Source organism: Hypanus sabinus, chromosome 7, assembly GCF_030144855.1.
Source record: "Hypanus sabinus isolate sHypSab1 chromosome 7, sHypSab1.hap1, whole genome shotgun sequence".
Taxonomy (NCBI): Eukaryota; Metazoa; Chordata; class Chondrichthyes; order Myliobatiformes; family Dasyatidae; genus Hypanus; species Hypanus sabinus.
Genome location: NC_082712.1, coordinates 87,944,284 through 87,970,415, shown reverse-complemented (window position 1 = coordinate 87,970,415; position 26,132 = coordinate 87,944,284). Strand labels below are relative to the sequence as shown.

The window sequence follows — 26,132 nt, the reverse complement described above, 5'->3', positions numbered from 1 at the left end:
TGCACATCGTCAGAGCTTCACTTGGAGATCCTGAACTGCAGGCCGCTCAGCGAGTTCTGAGAGCGAGAACCCGTTGCCGTGAAGAACCGCAGTTCGAGAGGATCACAAACTCCGACAGAACCCCAACCACATCGAAAAGTGAACAAAAGATATTAAAAGAGAAAACTGTTTCGCAGGTGAACCGGAAGAAGTCACCCAAGTCTGCAAAAACGTCTGGCGCCATCTAAAGTCGACATGTATATATACCGCTGAATGACAGTAAATTTAAACTTCAAATTAGAGGAACAGCACCTATTTTAAGCATTTGTTTATCGCACCAAGCACCCGGCACCCAGGATAAGTCTTCTTTACATAATAAAATTGTCCATATATTTCAGTGCTCCCTTCATAGCTTGTTGAGCGCATTCTCCATGTGCTTTGCACTTACATTCCAGTTCCCTTGCAGACTATGGGCCTGAATGAGTGGATGTGGAGAGGATGTTTCCTATGGTAGGGTGAGTCTAGGACCAGAGGACAGAGCCTCAGAACAGAGGGGCTTCCTTTTAGAATGGAGATGAGGAGTAATTTCTTCAGCCAGAGAGTGGAATTCATTGTCATTGGCAGCAGCGGAGGCCAGGTCATGATGAAATGGCGGAGCACACTCAATGAGACAAATGGCCTGATTCTGCCCCTGTGTCTTCTCACTGTTACCATCAGAGAGTGTCTGCAGAAATCCGGAGGCACACACTCAACATTTTAGGATCAGCTTCTTCCCCTCCACCGTTCAATTTTTGAATGGACAATATAGCCATGAATGCTGAACCACTAATTTTGCTCTCTTTTTTGGCATTACTTACTTAATTTTTTATGTAAAAGGTGTTTATGAAGGCGATTCATGTAGAGCTCAGTGACACCTCTCTCTCTCGCGCGCGCACACACACACACACACACACACACACACACACACACACACACACACACACACACACACACACACACACACACACACACACACACAGAGATTGGGTTCGAACGTGGAACTAGCTGTAATGCAGCCACCCTACCCAGGGAACTGATTTTTCGGGCTGTGGAGGTTCCGATTAATCCCCGAGGAACTCACCTCCTCCATTTCCTCCTTTCTTCTTTCTTATCTTTACCTTTCAGCCCTTTACCACCTCCCTCTCATAGCTCTTCGCTCTACACCTGAAGGCAGAGACGGGAAAATCTAGCTGAGTGAGATAGGTATTTTTATTTATTCACGGTCCAAACTTTCAGCATTCTTTACAGCGACAACCTCTCCCTAGTTGGGGGATGATCAATATAAAACAAGTGGAATCCATTTCCCAAATAGCGGTGCATAGCATTGAGAAATCCAAGTGGTTGAGATGGAAACAGCACATCAGACCCACTTTGCAAGGATTACTTATTGTTTTGTTGTTACTGACATATGAGGTGAAATTTGCAGAGTAGCGCAGTACACAGGCACTAAAATCTGTAAGTTTTAAAAGTACCAAGAGAGCTACAATCCCCATGATACCAAATGAGATACTTGCAGCACAAGGTGAAACCCCAGAGCTAGTCCAAAGACAATTAGACATAAAAGGTAAGCGATCCAAGGAATATTGCACTGAGAAAATACAATCCATATACTAAATAGAAAAACTTTTAAAAACCTCTGGCTGATAAACACAGATTTCTTGTTACTGACATATAAGGTAAAGTTTGCGGAGTTGTACAGTGCACAACCATTGAAATCTATAAATTATAAAAATAAGTGTAATGTCCTGGTTAAGATTTCTACTTCTATGCTGTGAGGTATTTTATTTTAGCAGTTTTCTGTAAAACAATGTGCCCTGCTGTTAAGTGTTTTGGCCTCTGCCAAAGATAGGCACCTAATATTGATTGGCACTTGTTTAGTTCCAAGAGTTTAGATGGGACAGAGTTTGTTAAGTGTGTCCAGGACGGATTCCTGTCACAGTATGTTGACAGGCCGACTAGGGGGAATGCCATACTAGATCTAGTATTAGGTAATGAACCGGGTCAGGTCACAGATCTGTCAGTGGGTGAGCATCTGGGAGACAGTGATCACTGCTCCCTGGTCTTTAGCATTATCATGGAAAAGGATTGAATCAAAGAAGAGAAGAAATTTTTTAATTGGGGAAGGGCAAATTATGAGGCTACAAGGCTAGAACTTGCTGGTGTGAATTGGGATGATGTTTTTGCAGGGAAATGTACTATGGATGTGGTCGATGTTTAAGGATCTCTTGCAGGACGTTAGGGATAAATTTGTCCCGGTGAGGAAGATAAAGAATGGTAGGGTGAAGGAACCATGGGTGACAAGTGAGGTGGAGAATCTAGTCAGATGGAAGAAGGCAGCATATATGAGGTTTAGGAAGCAAGGATCAGATGGGTCTGTGCTGTCTTTATGACAGTTATTTAGTTTATAATATTTTTGCTTAGTAATTCATTCGATAGTATTTTCTAGTTAGAATTAGAAGTGTTTAAAGTATATTCATTGCATGTAAAATATATCGGCATGCGATGACGTCACATCCGGTTTCGCCGCGTCTTGTGGGAAAATACCGGTTTGAGATTAACGCGAGGGTGGGGGCTCACCACGAGGCACACCTGAGCAGAAGTTGTTTTGCAGGCATGAGAAATCACAGTGAGAGCAACGCTGTAAGTTAATAGATAATCGATATTTGAACTAAGATGTTAATGCCGATCCTGTTAGAGGTAACGACGGTCGATAATGTTTATGCTTTCGTTAGTTAAAGAGTTGCGGATAGTTTGCATGGAAGTGTATTTAAAGTAGTCAATGGAGCAGGTAAACTCTGCCTGTATACTGCACCTTAATGTAATGTAGTTATAGTCACCTTTGCAAGTATTTACAATTGAAATGTGATATTAAGGAAGGAACAAATACTGTATCAATCTTGTATTGTTTTATCAACAGTTTTCACCATATGTTAATGTGAAGAGTGAACAGTAAATGGTTAATCTTACTGCGATCTGGTTCTTATTGACTGTGGTTTATCTCGACGTTTAATTCGGCGTTTCGTTACACGCGAAGGAGAACGTTACAGGGTCTATTGAGGAATATAGGGTAGCAAGACAGGAGCTTAAGAAGGGGCTGAGGAGAGCAAGAAGGGGGCATAAGAAGGCCCTGGTGAGTAGGGTAAAGGAAAACCCCAAGGCATTCTTCAATTATGTGAAGTACAAAAGGTTGACAGGAGTGAAGATAGGACCGATTAGAAATAAAGGTGGGAAGATGTGCCTGGAGGATGTGGAAGTGAGTGAGGTCCTCAATGAATACTTCTCTTCGGTATTCATCGATGAGAGGGAACTTGATGACGGTGAGGATGATATGAGTGAGGTTCATGTTCCGGAGCATGTTGATATTAAGGGAGAAGAGGTGCTGGAGTTGTTAAAATACATTAGGATGGATAAGTCCCCAGGGCCTGACGGAATATTCCCCAGGCTGCTCCACGAGGCGAGGGAAGAGATTGCTGAGCCTCTGGCTAGGATCTTTATGTCCTCGTCCACGGGAATGGTACCGGAGGATTGGAGGGAGGTGAAAGTTGTCCCCTTGTTCAAAAAAGGTAGTAGGAATAATCCAGGTAATTAAGGACCAGTGAGCCTTACATCTGTGATGGGAAAGCTGTTGGAAAAGATTCTTAGAGATAGAATCTGTGGGCATTTAGAGAATCATGGTCTGATCAGGGGCAGTCAGCATGGCTTTGTGAAGGGCAGATCATGTCTAACAAGCCTGATAGAGTTCTTTGAGGAGGTGACCAGGCATATAGATGAGGGTAGTGCAGTGGATGTGATCTACATGGATTTTAATAAGGCATTTGACAAGGTACCACATGGTCGGCTGATTCAGAAAGTCAGAAGGCATGGGATCCAGGGAAGTTTAGCCAGGCGGATTCAGAATTGGCTTGCCTGCAGAAAGCAGAGGGCTGTGGTGAAGAGAGTACATTCGGATTGGAGGGTTGTGACTAGTGGTGTCCCAAAAGGATCGGTTCTGGGACCTCTACTTTTCGTGATTTTTATTAACGACCTGGATGTTCGGGTAAAAGGGTGGGTTGGCAAGTTTGCAGATGACACAAAGGTTGGTGGTGTTGTAGATAGTGAAGAGGATTGTCAAAGATTGCAGAGAGATATTGATAGGATGCAGAAGTGGGCTGAGAAGTGGCAGATGGAGTTCAACCCGGAGAAGTGTGAGGTGGTGCACTTTGGAAGGACAAACTCCAAGGCAGAGTACAAAGTAAATGGCAGGATACTTGGTAGTGTGGAGGAGCAGATGGATCTGGGGGTACATGTCCACAGATTCCTGAAAGTTGCCTCACAGGTAGATAGGGTAGTTAAGAAAACTTATGGGGCGTTAGCTTTCATAAGTCAAGGGATAGAGTTTAAGAGTCGAGATGCAATGATGCAGCTCTATAAAACTCTGGTTAGGCCACACCTGGAGTACTGTGTCCAATTCTGGTCGCCTCACTATAGGAAGGACGTGGAAACATTGGAAAGGATACAGAGGAGATTTACCAGGATGATGCCTGGTTTAGAGAGTATGGATTATGATCAGAGATTAAGGTAGCATCATTCTTGATGCTTCGAGACTCAAAAGACCCTGTCATCAAGAACATCCAGCCAGTTGTGAGATCAGGTAGGAAGTGGTCAGCCCGGGCAGCAGTTGATGAGGCAGAGTCTAGATTGAAGCACAAGGAGACGGTTGGGGCTACCCAGCTAGGCTGCCAGGGTCTTGGATGGACAACCTACAAGTGGTGATCATCTTCTACAGGTAAGAAGCATTGTGAGCTTGTAATGCATGAAATACGAGAGGTAGAAGAGGTTAGCTAAAGCAGCTGGCCTGACCAAACAAGGGGCTTGGACCTGGTGGGAAAGTGTTGAACAACGACATCTATCTTGGAATATCCTGTGGCAGATGGAACCACTCCGCATTTCTTTTCGATACAGAGCAGTGTATGACCTACTCCCAACACCTGCCAACCTCAGCACCTGGTATGAAGAAAAGACAGATAGGTGTGCTGCTTGTGGTGAGAAGGGAACACTTCAGCATATTCTGAGTGCATGCAGAGTCAATCTTTCCAGCGGCATGTACACTTGGAGACATAACAACGTTCTCAAAGTTGTAACAGAAGCGGTTGAGCAGCAAGTACCGCAGCACAACTTATCTCATGCCCCATGCTGCACAGAACATCGCATATCATTTGTGTAAGATGGCTCCAAGTCAAGGGTGTACAGCGCAGGCCCACGATCAAGCATACTTTCTTCAGCCAATGATTGGTGTGTCAAGGCCAACCTGGACGGGAAAGGCGGTTTCCCGAAGCAAATAGTTTTCACCACATTGCATCCAGATATAATCGTCTGGTCTGACACCTGTAGAGAAGTGGTTATTGGTGAACTCACAGTCCCCTGGGAAGACAACATCAATGAAGCCCATGAGCACAAGTTAACTACGTATGCAGAATTAAGATCAGAGGGCAGAGACAGAGGGTGGAAGGTCTCATGCTATCCATTCGAAGTAGGGTGCCGTAGTTCACTTTCCAGAAGTGGCTACGTGACCTTGGCTTTACTAAACGAGAGATCGTCAACCAGCAGGGCTGTAGCTGAGACAGCAGAGGCAGGATCATCATGGGTGTGGACTAAGTTCGTCCAGAGGGGCAGATAGTCGGACAGTGTATCCATCTTTTGTAAACTCTTCAGTAGCTGCATAGATACCTGAAGAGTAGACTATCTATTGGATGGAAGTGACCAACAACTCTGATAGAGGCAGTTGCCAAGTTGTTAAGCTCATCAGTGGGAGGTGGTGCTTCAGCACTGCTGGCCCACCAACTCGAGGGAGTCTTGATCATAGGCGGGCCGAAACTCCTGAAGACAGGTGGCAGATCAGCTGATGATCCCACTGATGATAGCACAGGTCAGTTAACATCTTAGTCCACGTGTACTTTCAATTCAGGGAGCTAGGGCTTTACTGTTTGGAGAGAAGGAGGATGAGAGGAGACATGATAGAGGTGTACAAGATATTAAGAGGAATAGATAGATTGGACAGCCAGTGCCTCTTCCCCAGGGAACCACTGCTCAGTAAAAGATAAGGGGAGGGAAGTTCAAGGAGAATATTAGAGGAAGGTTTTTTATTCAGAGAGTGGTTGGTGCGTGGAATGCACTGCCTGAGTCAGTTGTGGAGGCAGATACACTAGTGAAGTTTAAGAGACTACTAGACAGGTATATGGAGGAATTTAAGGTGGGGGGTTATATGGGAGACAGGGTTTGAGGGTCGGCACAACATTGTGGGCCGAAGGGCCTGTAATGTGCTGTACTATTCTATGTTCTATGTTTATAGGGAGGCATCCAACTTAGGAATGTTATGCCAACCAATCAAAATTGTGGGATCTGAGAGAAGGTTCTGGAGAGCTGAGTGGGAAGGACAGTATGATTTGGAGTCATTTTGGTGCGGGAGCTATGCAGTGGAGCATGAGGGATGATGTGGAAGAATGATGCTTAAGGGAGAGACCCTTTGGAAGAAGTGCTTTGTGCAGATGAATGGCCCAAAGGAGGAAGTACCAATATTCCTGAGAGAGCCAGTTCGTTCAAGATGGTCTTCGAGGGAAGGTTGAACTGTGCCTGGTGTCCTTCACATAGAATGTGGCTTCAGCGTGTGAGTAAAGTGATACCAAGACTACTCCAGAAATGAGCTCCAACATTTACATGCACATTGGACTAGTTTAACTGTAATGGGCCCTTTGATCTGTAACTGCTTGTTAAAGTGGAACATTTAGTAAATATACTTCCCTTACAATTTGTTAATTTTCTGGCGAATGATAACTTTGCATGGAGCAGTATTTACACAGCATTCACAACAATCGGAACATCATAACTTTACTGTTTGGTTGAACCGCAAATCATACTGACCCTTGACGTATATTGTTTATGAAAGATGGCCTTCTCACCCCTGAGTAACGTGGCTGTTAGGTGAGTTAGCTAATGAGCCGAGTTTGTATATGAGCCCTAGTGAGAGGGTTATAAAGATAGGAATAAGAAAGCCGTCTTCATGGACCATTCAGAAATCTGAAGAAGAGACTTTCTGTAAATCATTGACTCTACATCTTCGGGTTCATGTACATCCTCCACGATGGCTAGTAACAAGACGACGATATATCCCGGCTGGTGAGAGTCCACCTGGAAAATGAACTGCAGGGTAGTGTTCAGGTACATACAGGTGTAAATCAGCAATCATGTCATTTTAATTGCCAAAATAGTGCTGGCAGGACTCAGTAATGGCAATGTCATTGTATATCAAGTGTAGATTGTTTGACTTTCTTTCAAAGGAGATGGGCATTGAAGGCTGCTTCTGCGAGCGAGTGTATCACCAAGCCTGCCTGTGGTTGACAGGCTCGTGTTGTATACAAGCCTTGACTGCTTAATTTTTAGCGACATCAAAATTGTCAACTGATCGCCAAACTCTCCCACTGCTATCCTCTCATAGAGTCAAAGTCATAGATCAATACATCACATAAACATGTGCTTCGGCCCATCTAGTCCATGCTGAACTAGTAATCTGCCTATCCCCATCAGTCAGGACCACAGCACTCCATACTCCTCCCATCCATGTACCTATCCAAAGTTCTCTTAAATGTTGCAAGCAAATCCATATCCATTACTTCTGCTGGCAGCTTGTTCCACACTCTCACCACCTTCCCTCATATCCCCTTAAACATTTTATCTTTCACCTTTAACCATAACCATTAAGTTCTAGTCTCACCTAACCTCAGTGGATTTACCCTATCTATACCTATTATAACTTTGTAGACGTGTATCAAGACTCCTCTCATTTTCCTGTGCTCTGCGGAATAAAGTCCTAATCCATTCACACTTTCCCTATAACTCAGGTCCTCAAGCCTTGACAATATCCTTGTAAAATTTCTCTTCACTCTTTCAATCTGATTGGCATCTTTCCATTAGGCGGAAGACCAGACCTACATTCAATACTCTCTAGAAACAACATCACTGTGCTGCGAATGGTTTGATCGAGGACATGGTATCCACGAAAAGTGTCTGGTGAGCATTTTAGGTATTTATTTCTGAACTTGAATGGTTTGTGGGTCTGTTAAATATTTGCCCGCAGAACGATTATGTTCTGAGTCCAGTTACCATCCCGTCCTTGTGGAGTGCGCACGTCTCGCCGGATTAAACTATTAGCACGGCGGAATATAGTGATGAAAGATTACATGGTGAACCACCTGAGGATCATTGTGTACCACATCTTGTCACCCAGTTAACCACGAATGGCTTAGTTTTGAAAAACAAATGTCTCCAGTTCCTAGAATTCTGAAACAAAAAAAAAGAGAAATGCTCAGAACGTAGGTGGCACGGTAGCATAGTGGTTAGCACAATGCTTTACATTGCAGTCGATCCAGGTTCAATTCCTGCCGCTGCCTGTAAGGAGCTTGTACGTTCAACCTGTAACCGCATAGGTTTTCTCCGGGTGCTCCAATTTCCTCCCATGGTCCAAACACGTAGCACTTGGTAAGTTAATTGGCCATTGTAAATTGTCCTGATTAGGCTAGGGTGAAGTCAGAGGACTGCTGGGCAGCTCGGCTCGTTGCTCTGGAAGAGGCTATTCTGCGCTGTATCTCAAATACATAAATAAATAAATTCTCAGCTGGCCCAGTGGAGAGAGAGATTATAACCTATTTCTTTCTTTCTCTGCAGATGCTGCCCGGCTGACTGAGCATTTCTAGCATTTGTGTTTTATGTTGAACCTTATGACAGATATCTTAACTTGTGACCCGTAGGAGAACAGAAAGAGAAGTAAAGCAGGGTAACAATAGAAGGAAAGAGATGAGAAGAGGGTGGAGGTGTAAAGAGCAGTGGAGATGTCCTCTGAAGGGTTAAGTGGTCCGTGTAAATTGCCCCTGGCATATCAGTAAGTGAGAGATTTGGGAAAGGGTGGACAGAAATATGGGAGGAGTAGGTTGATTTGTGTTACGTAACAACACTCTTCAGCTGGAGCAATACTATTAACATAACAGGATAAAGCAACATACCCAAATGCTGGCGGAACTCAGTAAGTCAAGCAGCTCATACGGAAATGAACAGATGGTCGACGTTTCAGGCCATGACTCTTCTTTGGGACTGAGAAGGCAGAGGGAGCTGCTGGACAGCATCTGAGTTCCTCTAACATTCCGTGTGTGTTGCTTTTAACTTCCAGCATTTTCAGACTTACACGTGTTTGCAATCAAATAACAGTCTGTACATATAAAACTTGTTTAAGTGGCTCTTAAAACTCGTCTGAATGTAGAAGAATGAGACGTGAGCTATTGAAACGTGCAACGGGATAGATAAACTACTTATGTCAAGAATGTATCCAACAGTTGGAGTAAGTAAAATCAAAGAAAAGTTATTATCAAACTATGTGTATTTCAACTTATGCTACCAAGACTCATTTCCCAATGGTACAGGAAGATTATATAGTTTAATACATAGCTTTAGGATCACTGGGCTCTTTTGCTGGGAGGCTGGGGCCTCTACAGAATGAGCGGTTTGCACCTGAACTGGAGGGTGACTAATACCCTTGCGGAATGCTGTGTGCTGGGGTTTAAACTGGAGATACAGGGGAATGGGAGCCAGAGTGCCAGAACAGTTAGTGGAGAGGTTGTGGAGGTTTATCTTGGTAAGACCGCAAACAAAGTCAGGAATCAAAAGATTGAGCACAATGCGACTATTGTCAATGAGCTGCCAGTATTTCAATGCACGAAGTATCGTAGAAAATGCAGATAATACTTTTAAAGGGAGGTAGCTGGTTGACAATCAGGCAATGTGTATTGAGGAGAGGCTGCTGATAGGGTAAAATTGCAGTCAACAGGATGAGTTGCAATGTAAAAGGTGAACAAAATCAAAAAGGGTAAATACAGGACTGAAGGTGTTATATCTGAATGCACACAGTATACGGAATAAGGTAGATAAAGTTGCAGCACAGTTGCAGATTGACATGTATGATATTGTAGGCATCACGGAATCATGGCTGAAAGAAGATTATACCTGGAAGCTTGATGTCCCAGGATACACATTGTATTGAAAAGACAGGAGGGAAGGCAGAGGGGCGGTGTTGCTCTTTTGGTAAAAATTTCAACCAAATCATTGGAAAAAGATTACATAGGGTTGTACTCATTGTCTGTAAAGCTAAGGAACCGCAAGGGTAAAAAGACCCTGATGGGATTTGTATAGAGATCCCCAAACAGAGTACAAATTACAATGGGAGATAGAAAATGCATGCCAAAAGGACAATATCATGGGGGATAATCAGGTTGGTGCTGTATTCCAAGAGAGGGCCTTTTCCTAGAATGCCTATGAGTTTACTCTCTAGAGCTGCTCATGGTCAAGCCCTCTAGGGTATCCAAATATTCTGGATTAGGTGTGTTCAATGAGCCAGAATTGATTAGAGAGCTTAAGGTAAAAGAACCCTTAGGGCAAAGATATCATAATATGATCCCATTCACCCTGAAATTTGAGGACAGCTGAAGTCCTATGTATCAGTATTACGGTGGGGTATAGGGGTTTACAGAGGCATGGGAGTGGAGTTGGCCAGAATTGATTGGAAAAGGACACTGGCAGGGATGACAGCAGAGCAGCAATTCGGAAGGAACAGGATATATACATCCCAAAGAGTAAGAAGTATTCTAAAGGAAAGATGACTCAACCATGGCTAACAAGAGAAGTCAAAGCCGATATAAAAGCCAAAGAGAGGGCATATAATACAGCAAAAAAAAATAGTGGGACATTAGGGGATTCAGAAACTTTTAAAAACCAACAGAAGGAACTAAAAAATCATTAACAAGGTAAATACAGAATACCAAAGTGACTAACAAATAATATTAAAATGGATACCAAAAATTTCTTAAGATATATAAACTGTAAAAGAGAGGTGAGAGTGGATATCAGGCCACTGGAAACAATGCTAGAGAGGAAGTAAAGGGGGACAACGAAATGGCAGAGGACCTGAATATGTATTTAAGAAACATAGAAAACCTACAGCACAACACAGGCCCTTTGGCGCACAAAGCTGTGCCGAACATGTCCTTACCTTAGAAATTACCTAGGCTTACCCATAGCCCCCTATTTTTCTAAGCCCCATTTACCTTAAAAAACCCTATCATTTCCACCTCCACCGCCACCACCAGCAGCCCATTCCACACACTCACCACTCTCTGCATAAAAAATTTACCCCTGACATCTCATCTGTACCTACTTCCAAGCACCTTAAAACTGTGTCCTCTTGTGGCACCCATTTCAGACCTGGAAAAAGGCCTCTGACTATCCACATGATCAATGCATCTCATCATCTTATACACCTCTATCAGGTCACCTCTCATCTTCTGTCACTCCAAGGAGAAAAAGGCTGAATTCACTCAACCTATTCTCATAAGGCATGCTCCCCAATCCAGGCAACATCCTTGTAAATCTCCTCTGCACCCTTTCTATGGTTTCCACGTCCTTCCTGTAGTGAGGCGACCAGAATTGAGCACAGTACTCCAAGTGGGGTCTGACCAGGGTCCTATATAGCTACAATGTTACCTCTCGGCTCTTAAACTCAATCCCACGATTGACGAAGGCCAATGCACCATATGCTTTCTAAACCAGCAGTTTTGAGTGTCCTATAGACTCGGACCCCAAGATCCCTCTGATCCTCCACACTGCCAGAAGTCTTACCATTAATACGATATTCTGCCATCATATTTGACCTACCAAAATGAACCATTTCACACTTATCTGGGTTGAACTCCACTTCTCAGTCCAGTTTTGCATTCTATCAATGTCCCACTCTATTCTCTGACAGCCCTTCACACTATCCTCAATACCTCCAAACTTTGTGTCATCAGCAAATTTACTAACCCATCACTCCACTTCCTTACCCTGGTCATTTATAAAAATCACGAAGAGTAGGGGTCCGAGAACAGATCCCTGAGGCACACCACTGATGACCGACCTCCATGCAGAAAATGACACTTCTACAACCACTCTTTGCCACCTGTGGGCAAGCCAGTTCCGGATCCACAAAGCAATGTCCCCTTGGATCCAATACCTCCTTACTTTCTCAATAAGCCTTGCATGGGGTACCTTGTCAAATGCCTTGCTAAAATCCATATACACTACATCTACTGCTCTACCTTCATCAATGTGTTTAGTCACATCCTCAAAAAATTCAATCAGGCTCGTAAGGCACGACCTGCCTTTGACAAAGTCATGCTGACTATTTGTAATCCTATTATGCCTCTCTAAGTGCTCATAAATCCTGCCTCTCAGGATCTTCTCCATCAACTTACCACCACTGAAGTCAGACTCACTGGTCTATAATTTCCTGGGCTATCTCTACTCCCTTTCTTGAATAAGGGAACAACATCCACAACCCTCCAATCCTCAAGAACCTCTCCCGTCCTCATTGATGATGCAAAGATCATCGCCAGAGGCTCAAAATATCCCAAACCATGAAATCATGGCGTGGCAGAAATTGCAGGGCTGCACCCACTCATGGTCATGCTTCTAAGTAAAAACAGTTGAGAGAGAAGAGGGAGGAGAAAAGATGCTGACAACATTCAATCCACAGCTAACATCAAGTCTTCATTCGCTGCCACAAGGAAGAACCCACCTATAAACAAGGACCCCTCCCATCCTGCCATATTGGTCCTTTCCCTTCCTATCGGACTATGATACAAAATCTTTAAAACGTATGTCACCAGCCTCAGTGACATCTTTTATCACGCTATTATAAGACAATCCAATGGACCTCTAGTATAATACAGATGAGCCTTGCACATTTTGTCTTTCAGCACTGCACTTTCTCTGTAACTCTATACACTGCATCCTGATATTGCCTTTCCCTTTGTACTACCTTGATGTACCTATGTTTGGAATGATCCATCTAGATGGCATGCAAAATAAAGTTTTTCATTATATCTCAGTACATATCACAATAATAAACCAATCTCCCATTAATCATTTGACTGTCCCATTTTATTTCCCCAGTTCACAATCCCCCAACCCCTCTCCCCGCAGTACGGGGAATTTACTCACTGCGTTCACTGAGCCGCAGGTGGTTAGGGCAGCAACGTGACTCCTTCGGCTCCATCGTTCCTTGGCCACTCAGATGTAGAAAGATTCTTCGTTACTGATTCAGTAAAAGTTTTGGTTTGCTAATCGGGGTTTTTAGCCCTGAGCTGAACCCTCGAACCTGGAGGACAGGTGGACCACGCTTAGTCTGGCCACTGCCCTTTGACCTGTTGTCATGGGTGACCCTACCAGGATCCAAACCCTGACTCCAGCCAGTGTAGTCATCTGGGCCATTGAGGTACGTAAACGCGGCAAGGTTGTGGTCCAACGGGGAATTTACGGAGACCCATTAACTTACCAACCCACACGTTGTTTTGAGCGCCCAGGGGACATCCACGCAGTCGTAGGATTGACTTGCAAACTCCACAGGGACAGCGAAGTAGAAGCACAAGGTGTAGCGAACCTGGAGCAACTTGCACAAAAGATTGGAGGAACTCTGCGGATCAGGCAGCGTCTGTGAGGGATCTGGACAGTCGACGTTTCTGGATGAGGTCCTCACGAAGGGTTTCTGCCTGACTTCAACTGTTCATTTTCCTCCATAGATGCTCTCTGACCTGATGAGTTCCTTCGGCATTTTCCGTGTGTTTCCCCATGCAGGGAGCACCAGAGGTCAGGGTGTAACCTGGGCCGGAGGAGCTGCGAGACAGTAGCTCGCTGATATCTGCAACTCTGCGGATCTCCCTAAAGAAATCGGCGCCCAACATGGGAGTTGAGCAAATAAAACAAATTTTAAGGCTGCAGAAGTAGAGGTCAGGGCGGGCTACATTATACTTGCGAAGAGTTAGCACAGATTCACAGGGAAGAATAGCCTCCTTCTGTGCCATTGCCACGCTGCTCTTCTCTCTCTGCATTACCGTGTGGTATGGAAACTGCGCTGTAGCGGACAGGAGGGCTCTATAGCGTGTAGTTAAAACTGACCAGCGCATCCCGGCACCGACCTGCCCGCCATCAAGGACATATAAGGTGCCGGAAAAAAAGCCAGCAATATCAGGAAGGATCCCGCCCACCCAGCTTGCGGGCTGTTTGTCCCACTCCCATCAGGGAAGAGGCTATGCAGCATCCATGCCAGGACCACTAGACTCTAAAACAACCCTAAAAACCCTAACATCGCCCCACCGCAACATACATTTTATCATCCAGTATTGCTTATGTACGTACAATCAATTTGTGTATGTAACAGTTAATTGTCACTGTGCTTAATAGTGTTGCTTTTATATTTAACCTCAATAGCTACATCATTAGGTACAGGAGTGGAACCCAATGTGGTTTTCCACCGCTGTGACCCATCCGCTTCAAATTTCAATGTGCTGTGCATTCAGAGATGCTCTTCTGCACATCATTGTGTTAACATACTTTTTTTTTTAGTTACTATCGCTTTCCTGTCAGCTTGAACCAGTCTGTCCATTCTCCTATGACAGGAGTCCCTAACCTTTTTGTTATGCAGTAGGCAACTACCATTAATTTAGTGGTCCGTTGACCCCAGTTTGGGAACCCTTGTCCTGTGAGTTATTTCATTAATAAGGCGTTTTCACACACAGAACTGGAGCTCACTGTTTTTTTTGTTGTTTTTTTTCGAGTTTTTTGCACCATTCTCTGTAAACTCTCGAGACTGGTGTGCGTGTAAGTCCCAGGGGTCGGCAGTTTCTGAGATACTCAAACTATCCCATCTGACACCAACAATCATTTCACAGTCAAAGTCACTTAGGTCACATTTCTTCCCCATTCTGAAGTTTGATCTGTAAAAAAAAAGAACAACTGAACCTGTTGACCATGTCTACATGTTTTTATGCATTGAGTTGCTGCCACATGATTGGCTGATTAGATATTTTCAATAACGAGCAGGTACACCGGGTTCCGCTCCTATATCTAAAAAAGTAACCACTGAAGTTAGATATAAAAGCAACACTATGAAACACAGTGACAAGTAACAGGGACCTAATAAGATGGCCATCGACTGAATATTTATTATGTTTACTTTCTTTTTATTCTGTAATTTATGCTTATTGTGTTTTATGCTGCATCGGATCCGGAGTAACTATCATTTTGTTCTCCTTCACACTCCTGTGCTGAAGAAAGTGAGTAAACGCCTTGAACGTTGGATCTTGATTATATAGTTGATACACTGCAAAGCACTCCTTTAATCATTCACTAGATCAATCACCACTCAGGACGTTCTGTTTATTAACAAAGAACCCATTGTATGACGCATTGTTTATTGGCTTGAAAGTGGGACCAGGGCACTTTCTGTGATCATTAAGTCCTCTCCAGATGCATAAAAAGAGACGCGATGCGCTGTCTGTCTCATCTTGACGGAGTAGCTGTACAAACATGATCTTCATACTCGGGGTGCTGCTTCTTGTTCAGACCAGCGTTGTGTATGTGCACGCAAACCTGTTTGGTCAGTATCTATCAGAGACTGTAGACAGGTACGGTTCAAGAGATCGCAGCTGGCAGTAACATAGGTGGAAGTGAAGATGGTTATGAAGATTCATGCAAGGATCTCGGAAACTGGCTAATTGAGCTCAGGAATACCAAATAGGATTTAATTCAGATCAGTGCAAGCTGGTATATTTTAAGAAGAGAAAGGAGGGTGGGATTTTCACAGTGAATAGTTCGGCGCCAGGGAATGATGTAGAACCGGGCGGCCCCGATTACAAGTACTTAGTTGTCCGAAAGTGGCGTAGAAAACAGACGAGTTGGTGAAGAAGATTTTCAGCACGCTGGCCTCCAGCAGTCAGGGCACAGAGTATAGACCCTGAGACGCTGATGTAGTTTACAAGAGACTGGTGAGGCCGCTTTGGGAATGCTGTTTTCAGTTCAGGTTACGCTACTATCGGAAGGGTGTCATGAAGCATTTTGGCCAGTGATGGGCGCCGGGTAACGGCAGGTCTTGAGGCACTCGAACGTCATTTATTTGAGTTTATTAGAACTGTTTAATGACTACTTTTAACGTGAATTTCTCACTGTGTTTCCTGTGATGCTTATTGTGTGAATACAGTTTTCTTACATTTCTCGTTCTTAAGTGATTTGCTTTTGAGTTGGACCCGTATAGGTAATTGTATGTTCTATTTAAGGTTATTCTGGACCAGCGCTGGTCGCTGAGTTCTGGGTTCGAGTTCCGTGTAAATTTCCGTTCTCAATGCTCAAGTCGTGAGAATGTGAGCTCTTAGTTTGATTATTCCTTGCTTTGTTCTCCGAATAAATCATCATCGTTAATTTCTACTATCGAACTCTGCACCTGAGCCTGCTGGTGTGAGGATCGTTACACTAGGTGCCGTTAAGCTGGAAAGGATGCAGGGGATAGTTATGAGGATGTTGCCGGTTCTCCAGGGACTGCATTGTGGAAAGAGATTGAGCAGGCTGGGCCTCTATTCGCTGGAAAATAACAGAATCAAGAACTGGAGGGGATCAGTTTAAGGTGAAAGAGGGAGGAATTAATGGGATCACGGGGAACAATGTTTTCACTCAGAGGGTGGAACAAGCTGTCAGACAACCTGGTTGCAAAAGGTACATTAATAATTAAAGAGCAGATACATGGATGGGAAAGGTTTTGTGGGACATGGGCCATACCTGGGCAACTGGGGCTAATGAACATGCTGGGCCAAAGAGCCTGTTTCCGCACTGCATGGCTCTGTGACTGGAAGTCAGAGGAGAGGATTGGCGCTCAGAGGCTACCTCCGCTGGTCAGAGAGTGTGGGTCGCTGGAATTTGTTTCAGGGAAGTGGACTCCGTTTGAGATAAGAGTAGCGATGAGATCCTTGGAGTTCCCCGCACTAGTGGGCAGTCTTTGCACAATCATTGAGAATATTCAAAGCTGGTATCTAAGGCACTTGAACAGTTACGTGGATGGGGAAGGTTTGGGGGGATAGGGGCTCAGTAGATGGTAATCTTGGTCTGCATTGACCAGCTGGCTTGAAGAGGCTGCTTCTTTGCTGTATGACTTTGCGGTTCTAAGTCAGCAGAGGCAATTGAGTGTCCGCTCGGTGGATAGTGTGGTGCGCTGGAACTTGTTTTAAGGTAATTGATACATATTGACTGGAGAGAAGATGGGGATCCATGGAGTTCGCCCACCCTGGTATGCATAGTCACTGAGTCTATTCAAGGCTGGAATCAGCAGAGTTCGGCCGCTGAGTGCACAAAGGGACAAAGGAACGGAGAGTGGAGACGAGGAAGAGTACCAGATGCTAAAGAGTATCAAACGGGCTTGACAATACAGCTGGCCTCTCCTTGCTTTTGCTTTTTTGTGTTATGGCTATTCTCACTCTTCATCCGGGCTAATGGAACATTTGTATTTCAGATTCAATTTTAGGTTGTTCCACTTTCGGGGGGACCTGTGAGGTGAAATACTGCGGGGCTGACAAGAAGATAATCAATGGCAAATGTCCCTTCATCTATCACTGTTGTGTGAAACAATAGGGAAAGAGGGAGGAAGGACGCCAAGAGGCATCTTTGTTTGACCAGAGGAGCGGCCTTCAATTCAGGCTCCATCTTCTTGTCGAGACACCCATGACCCGGAAGCATTACCACATGAATCACATTAATAAAAGATGTTGCACACCCTTTGTCTCTCTGCATACGTCTTCCTCCTCAGTTGTGCTGGTTTGCCTGATATTTTTACAGTGACGGCTAAGGAGCGGGTGTTGAGGAATGGGCAATGCTCAGAACGTGGCCAAGAAGAAACGGCGGTCAGGCTATTTAGTCTGGTTACAGATGGAGAGCTTCTCGAGTGTAACTTGGGGCCTTGGCAGGGATCGCAGTCAGGGGCCACAAGAAAACCCCTTCAAAATACAAAGGAGCATGGTGCAATACTGGGGTATAGGGGGTAGGCGGCCAGCAGACAGTGAGAGGTTAGTTGTTATGAATAGCATATCTTTGAATCCCCTTCAAGGTGGTTTATGGGGATAGAGTGTATAGAGGCTATAAAAATTAGCTTATCGTAGCATGACCGACATAAGTTAACAAGGGCTTAAATTTGTAAGCTTCTGCATACACTATCATAGATTATACGTAAATTAAGCATTGTCACTTCCAACTGAGATCCTAAAACTAGCACATCTCTTATACATTGAGCAGCGGTTGTGGTCATTGTCAGATCGAAGATGTGTTTCTCAGCCAGTGAGTTACAACTCTCTGTATCGTCCCAGGACAGGAGCGTGAAGGACTTCTGGACATCCTGGGTCTGAAAAATCTGAAGTGAAGAAATCAATTGGCACACTATCCCTGTTATTCTGCTGACGTTAACATCAGCCCAAAACAGACCCGGGATCGCCTGCTGGCTCTGCTTGAGAAGTGGAATCCTAGTACTACCGAACTCTGTATTAGCCATCTCTCAATCGCCAAACACAACCAATTCCCCTCAATACATACAAACGCCAGAGGAACTTAACACGTCAGACATCATTCATGGAAATGTAAAAAGTATGACGCTACGGGTTGAGGTCTGAAGAAGAGTCTCGGCCCGAAAGGTCGTCTGTTAATTCATTTTACATAGATGTAGCCTCGTGCTGAGTCGCTCCAGCATTTTGTGTGCGTTACTCTAGATTTCCAGTATCTGCAGAAACTCTTGCGTTTACAGTTCCCTTAGCACCATCCCGGTGAAAAAAAAATCGATAATTGGCGGGGAGAGATGGGTTGAGCGGGGGGGGGGGGGGGGGGGGTGGTTAATGACTAGATACAAGTGAACCTGATACTGCTCAACTGTGGAAAGTGGATATTGTTATTGGAAATGTGATGACACTCAATGTCAACAGACCATTGAAAAACTCATGAGCTACCGTGGGTTATTAACAAGGTGTGCGTGCAAGGGATACTTCCCCTCGTGGGGGAACCTAGAACAAGACGTCTTTTAAAAATAAAAGTTTATGTAAGACAGAGGGAGGGTTAATATTTATCGATTGAAGAACAGAGAACAACCCCTTTCCTCAAAAGGCTTTGGAAGCAGTCTCCAAGACAAAACAAGATTCTTGTTAAAAAACAACTTTAAGTTGAACAACTTTAAGAGAGAACAGATTTGTAGTTAGTATCAGATTAAGCACGAGATGATTGCATGACACAGCAGGCTCAAATCGTGTGTTGATAATCAGAATCAGTGTCGGGATCACCAGCGAACTCAAATGCAGGAATCCCAGATATTTCGGCAATTCAAACAAAACAAAAGATTTATCACAGAAAAATTATCAGTAAAACAACAAGAACGCAATCAAACTGCGCATAGAACGTAGAACAGAACAGCAACATGCTTTCTGCTGACAATGTTGTACCGAACTAGCAAAGAAAAAGCACATCAAAAGCTCCCAAACACTAATCGCTTGTGCATATCCCTTCATCGATCTCACATTCATGTGCTTATCTAAACTTCTCTTAAAAAGTTTCTAATGAAGTTGCCTCCACCACCATACAAGGCAGCGCACATCAGGCATCCACCACTCTCTTGAGTAAAAAACTTGGCCCTCACATCCTCTTTGAACCTACCCCCTCTCATCTTCGCTGTATGCCCTCTGATATTAGATATCTCAACCTTGGGAAACAGATACTCCCGGTCCACTCTATCTATGCCTCTCATAATCCTATAAACCTCTACCTGATCTCCCCTCTGCCTCCACGGCTCCAGAGAAAACAACTCAAGGCTATCTAGCCTCTCATGATAGTTCATGCCCTCGAAGCCAGGCAGCATCAAAGCCTCAAAAGGTACGGGATCCTGAAGAACTGAAATCACTGACAATGCACAGAAGGACTCGGTCAGCGTTTCACCAGACAAGCATCCACCACGGCCGAGCAAAGAGGGGTTGGCAAGGCCCCACTGACATTCTCCCTGGAGCACGTAGGAATCCAGGACCAATATGAAAGCTCCGGTGTCCAGACGAAGCAGGAACCCCCAACACAACAGCTACAATGCAAGACGTTGAAACTCCCTTGCCAATTCAATTACCACAAAATGAATAAAAGTGATAGATACAAAGAGAGCTTAACAATTCCCATGATACCAAAATGGACACCTGCAACACAAAATGTAAACTCTGGGCTAGTCCAAAGACAAAAAATTAGACATAAAAGACAAGGAAACGAGGGAACACTGCATATCCACGAGGTGACACGGAGAAAATACAATCCGCCTGCTAACTGGAAAAAATATTTTATTTTCCTTTTAAAACGACTGCCGGTTGTAACACAGATTTGTTGTTACTGACATATAAGCTGAAATTTCTGGAGTAGCACACCAAAACACTAAACACTAAGTAAACACTAAAACCTACAAATTACATAAACAAAAAAATAGCGCAAGGAAATAAATAAATGGTCTGTGTTCATGGACCATTCCGAAATCTCATGGCGGGAAAAAAGAAGCTTAAATCATTGAGTCTAGGTCTTCATGTTCCTGTGCCTCCTCCGCGATAGTTAGTAACGAGAAAAGGGTATGTCCCGACTGGTGAGAGTCCGTCTGGGAAATTAACTGCCAGGATGGGAATCGGGTCCGTACAGGTGTGAAGTAGCAACAGCGCCATTTTAATGATGGCGGGGCTCAGTAATGGCAATGCCGTTGTATATCAAGCGTAGATTGTTAAACTTTCTTTTGATGGAGATGGGCATTCAACGAGCGGGTATATTGTCAAATCATGCTTGGGTTGATAGGCTCGAGGTACACACGGGTCTTGATTGCTGAATTTTTAGCGACATCAAAATTGTCGACACATCACCAAACTGCCCCAATGGAAATTTCCCATAAAGTCAAAGAACAATACAGCACAGAAATAGGCACTTCGGCCCATCTAGTCTGTGACCACCTAGACTTAGCTCTCCATACCCCTCCCATCCATGTACCTATGCAATTTTCTCTTGGAAGTTGCAAGCGAACGCTCATCCACTACTTCCACTGGCAGAACATTCAACACTCCTACCAACCCCTGAGTGAAGAAGCTCCCTCTCATATTTCACCATTCATCCTTAAACATGACCGTTCAGTTTTAGTCTCACCTAAACTGATCGGGAAAAAAATCCTGCTTGCATTTACCTTATCAATATCCATCATAATTTTGTGTACCTGTGTCAAATCTCCCCTCATTCTCCTGCGCTGTAGAGTACTAACCCATTCAAACTTTCCCTATAACCCCCACGTCCTCAAGCCTTGACGGCATTCTTGTAAAATTTCTCCACCCTCTTTCAATCTTACTGGCATCTCTCCAATAGGTAGATGACCAAACCGACAAAAACACTCTCTGGAACAAATGTCACAGAACTGTAAATGGTTTGATCGAGGACGTGTTATCCATGAAAAGTAATGGTGGGTTGGTTAGGTAATTATTTCCAAAATTGAATGTGTTGTGAGCCTGTGAGATATTTGGTCACGAAACGAATATGTTCTGAAACCTGTCCTTGTGAAGACCCATGTCTCGGCAGATTAAATTATTAAGCATTGCCTAATATAGCGATGAACACAGCGAACCATTTGAGGATCATCATGTACCTTGTCTCTTCACCCAGTTAACCACTGAAAATGTTTAGTTTTCCAAAAGTAAAAGTCTACAGTTGCTTGAAATCTGAAATAAAAACCAAACTGCCCAGATTTTGTTTTGGTTAGCACAACTCTTTACAGTACAGGGGACCCAGGTTTAATTTCGGCCATTGCCTCTAAGGAGTTGGTCTGTCTTCCGCGTGACTGCATGAGTTTCCTCCAGGTGTTCTGGTTTCTTCCCACAGTCCAATGACTTGCTACCTGGTAGGTTAGTTGGTCATTGTAAATGGTCCCGCAAGTGCTGGACAGCATGGCTTTGAGGTCTGGAAGGGCCTATTTTGTGCCATATCTCAATCAATCAATCAATCAGTCAATCAATGAGTAAATAATTTCCAACTGGCCAGGAGGCATCGATGCAGAGAGAGGTTAAAACATCTTTATTTATTTCTATGTGGATGCTGCCTGACTGGCTGAGTATGTCTGGCATTCATGCCTTATGTTTAATTTGATGCTAATAGAAAAGTGAGAAGTTAACAAGGGTCCAGTGGTTCCATATAATGTTAGAGAGTGTATGCCGTGTTCAACCTGAAATTCTCGCACTTCACAGACATCCACGAGAAGAGAAGAGCACCCCGAATAATGAATGACAGTAAAACGTTGGAACTCTCCCCCGGAACAATAAAAAGAAAGATGAGAGACATGTGGAGAGATGGAGAGTGTTGGACGTGTCCTCTCTGAAGGTTAATTTGGCCCTTGTATATTTCCCCTCAGGTGTAGGTGAGTGGTAGAATTTGGAGAGACTCAACAGAAATATGGAAAGGGTTGGTTAGGGGAAGATTAGTGGAGAACATGTTTGCTCTGTGATGTCACCCAAACAGGCCACAGTTAGCTTTCTGTATGCCATATGGAAATGTGAACTCCGTATGTTTTATGCTATTTACAACACTGTTCTATTGGAAGAATAACATTAGCATCATAAGATAAAGCAACACACACACACGCACACACAATGCTGGAGAAACTCAGCAGGTGTTACAGCATCTATGCGAATAAAGAGATAGTCGATATTTCGGGCCGAGACCCTCCTTCAGGACTGAGAAGGGAAGAGGAAGATGCCAAAAAGCATCTGAGTTCCTCCAACATTTGTGTGTGTGTGTGTGCTGCTATGGATTTCCAGCATCTGTAGACCTTCTCATGTTTGTAATAAGAAAAGGACAGTTTGTACATATAAAACACGTTTCTGTTTGTTTAAACAGGCTCTTAAAACTCATTTGAATGTAGAAGAACGAAAAGGGACCTATTCAAATGTGTAACAGAGGATGGATACAGTACTTATCCAACCGTCTGACTAAACCAAAGTTAAAGAAAATTTATTATCACACTACATGTATTTAAACACATGTTACCAAGACTCATTTCCCAAACAATGGTATCTGGCATTGAAAAAATCCAAGTGGCTGTGGTGGAAACATATCAGACCCGTTGTGCAAGGGTTTCTTACGGAGCGAAAGCCTCTTTGCAAAAGGATCAGAGTTAATGTCTTTTCTTTTTCAATCTTTTTATTAAATTTCATATATAAATAAAAACATAACATAATATTAAATAGGTTATAAATACACTAGGCTTGAAGTTAAATTAGTAATAAGATAACAATATCTTATTAAAATATCAGCAAAAAAAAACATCGTACAATAATCAATCAAACCTATATTGATTATACATGAAAAAGAATAATCACCAAAAGAAAAAAAATACAAAAATGCAAGAAAAAATGTATATTGAAAAAAAAATAAACCTAAACTAACATAGGCAATAATAACAGTTTATATGTATATGATAGTGTCAAGAACTCTGGAACTCCATACCAGAACAAGAATAAAAAGAGAAAAGGTCCGGAAGAGGCCAAATTAATTCATATGAAAGTGTCGAATGAATGGTCCCCAAGTTTCTTCAAATTTAATTGATGGATCGAAAATAGTACTTCTAATTTTTTCTCTCAAACAAGAAATAGTTTGAGAGAACCACTGAAACATGGTAGGAGGGTTTACTTCTTTCCAATTTTGTAATATAGACTTTCTGGCCATTAAGGTTGCAAAGGCGATCATTCGTCTAATTGAAGAGGAAAGTCGACTACCATCCTCATTTGGTATACCAAAAATTGCAGTGATAAAATGAGGTTGTAAATCAATATTCCAAACTGAGGAAATGGTAGCAAATATGTCCTTCCAATAGTTATGTAAGGTGGGACATGACCAAAACATGTGGGTCAATGAGGCCACATCCGAATGACATCTGTCACATTGAGGGTTAATATGAGAATAGAATCGAGCAAGCTTATCTTTAGACATATGAGCTCTATGTACGACCTTAAATTGTATTAAAGCATGTTTAGCACAGATAGAAGAAGAACTAACCATTTGTAGAATTTTTTCCCATTTTTCTGTTGATATATTATACTGAAGTTCTTTTTCCCATTCTTGTTTAATTCTGCCTGACATTTCTGGTTGTATCTTCATAATCATGTTATAAATAAAAGCCACTAATCCCTTCTGACAAGGATTCAAGGTAAAAATCATGTCTGAAAAATCTATCGAAGTTGAATTGGTAAAGCATGGTAAAACTTTATATAAAAAATTTCTGATTTGTAAATATCTAAAAAAATAAGATATAGGTAACTTAAATTTGTTGGAAAGTTGGTCAAAAGACATCAAACTACCTTCAGAAAAAAGATCACGAAAACATATTATATCTTTCCTTTTCCATATGCTAAAGGCTTGATCTGTTAAAGAAGGTTTAAAAAAGAAGTTAAATAAGATAGGGCAATCAAGAACAAAGTTTTTCAGAGTAAAAAATTTACGAAATTGAAACCAAATTCGTAATGTGTGTTTAACAATAGGGTTGGATATCTGTTTATTGAATTTGACTAAATCAGCAGGAAGAGAAGTACCAAGAACGGAGAATAAAGAATATCCTTGTGCATCATTACATTCTAAATTTACCCACTGTGGGCACAATGGTGAATCCAAATCTACTTTCCAATATATTAAGTTTCGAATATTATTCGCCCAATAGTAAAATCTGAACTTAGGTAAAGCTAAACCACCATCTTTTTTAGATTTCTGTAACAGTTTTTTACTTAACCTGGGGTTTTTATTTTGCCAACAAATGAGGAAATTTTTGAATCTATGTTATCAAAAAAAAGATTTAGGAATAAAAATTGGTAAAGCTTGAAATAAATATAAAAATTTCAGTAAAATCATCATTTTAATAGCATTAATCGACCAACCAATGATAAGGATAAGGGAGACCATCTAGTAGTAAGTTGGTGAATCTGATGAAGCATAGGTATAAAATTCAATCTGAATAAATCTTTATATTTCTTGGTAATTTTTATACCTAAATAAATAAAGTTATCAGTAACAACTTTAAATGGTATCCTGTCATTCAATAAAGTTTGCGCATTTAAAGGGAATAATTCACTCTTATCCAAGTTTAGTTTATAACCAGAGAAACTACCAAATTGAACCAACAAGGATAGAATAGCGGGAATAGACCTATCAGGATCAGAAATATGTAACAACAAGTCATCAGCATAAAGTGATAACTTGTATAACTTCTCATTACGGGTAATACCAAAAATATTAGGAGATTCACGAAAAGCAATGGCTAGAGGTTCTAATGCTGTATTAAATAATAAAGGACTTAAGGGACAACCTTGTCTCGTACCACGAGATAATTGAAAAAAAGAGGATCTATAATTATTTGTAAGAAAAGAAGCAACAGGTTTATAATATATTAATTTAATCCATGATATAAAATTAGAACTAAAATTAAAATTTTTCAAGGCATTAAATAAGTATGTCCATTCAACTCTATCAAAAGCTTTTTCAGCATCTAATGAAATAACACATTCTGAGGTTCTGGGTGAAGAAGTATAGATTATATTAATCAATTTTCTAACATTGAAAAAGGAATACTGGTTCCTAATAAAACCAGTTTGGTCTTCTGAAATAATCTGTGATAGTATCTTTTCTAACCTAATAGCTAAAATTTTTGTAAGAATCTTAGAGTCTACATTTAATAGCGATGTAGGGCGATAAGATGCACATAAAGTAGGATCCTTATCTTTTTTAAGAATTAGAGAGATAGTAGCTTCATAAAAAGACTGGGGTAATCTCTTCTTAGTAAATGCATCATTAAAAATTTCACATAACCAAGGGGAAAGTGAAGAAGAAAAAGTTTTTAAAAATTCTATAATATAACCATCAGGACCAGGAGCTTTCCCTGAATTCATTGATGAGATAGCCTCTCCTACTTCAGCCATAGAAATAGGAGCATCGAACAAACTCCAATCTTCATCTGTCAGTTTGGGAATATTCAAATTGTTAAAAAAAAATTATCCATCATGGACAGATCGCCATCAAATTCTGATTGATGTAAAGATTTATAAAAATCTTGGAAAGTAACATTAATTTCTTTATGGTCAGTAGTCAAATTACCATCTTGTTTACAAATTTTAATAATTTGTCGCTTAGTCGAAATAGCTTTTAATTGGTTAGTTAACAATTTACCA

The 26,132-nt window shown here is 42.3% G+C and overlaps 1 protein-coding gene across 1 annotated transcript in view; it reads left to right on the top strand.

The window, feature by feature from the left end:
- The window catches only part of LOC132396950 (polyunsaturated fatty acid 5-lipoxygenase-like), a 118,067-nt gene extending 100,400 nt beyond the window's left edge, over positions 1-17,667 (top strand). Inside the window, exon 22 of the mRNA XM_059975114.1 lies at positions 17,408-17,667. The gene's annotated coding sequence lies outside the window, so the exon portion shown is untranslated. The remainder of the gene's footprint in view (positions 1-17,407) is intronic.
- Positions 17,668-26,132: the final 8,465 nt, after the last annotated feature.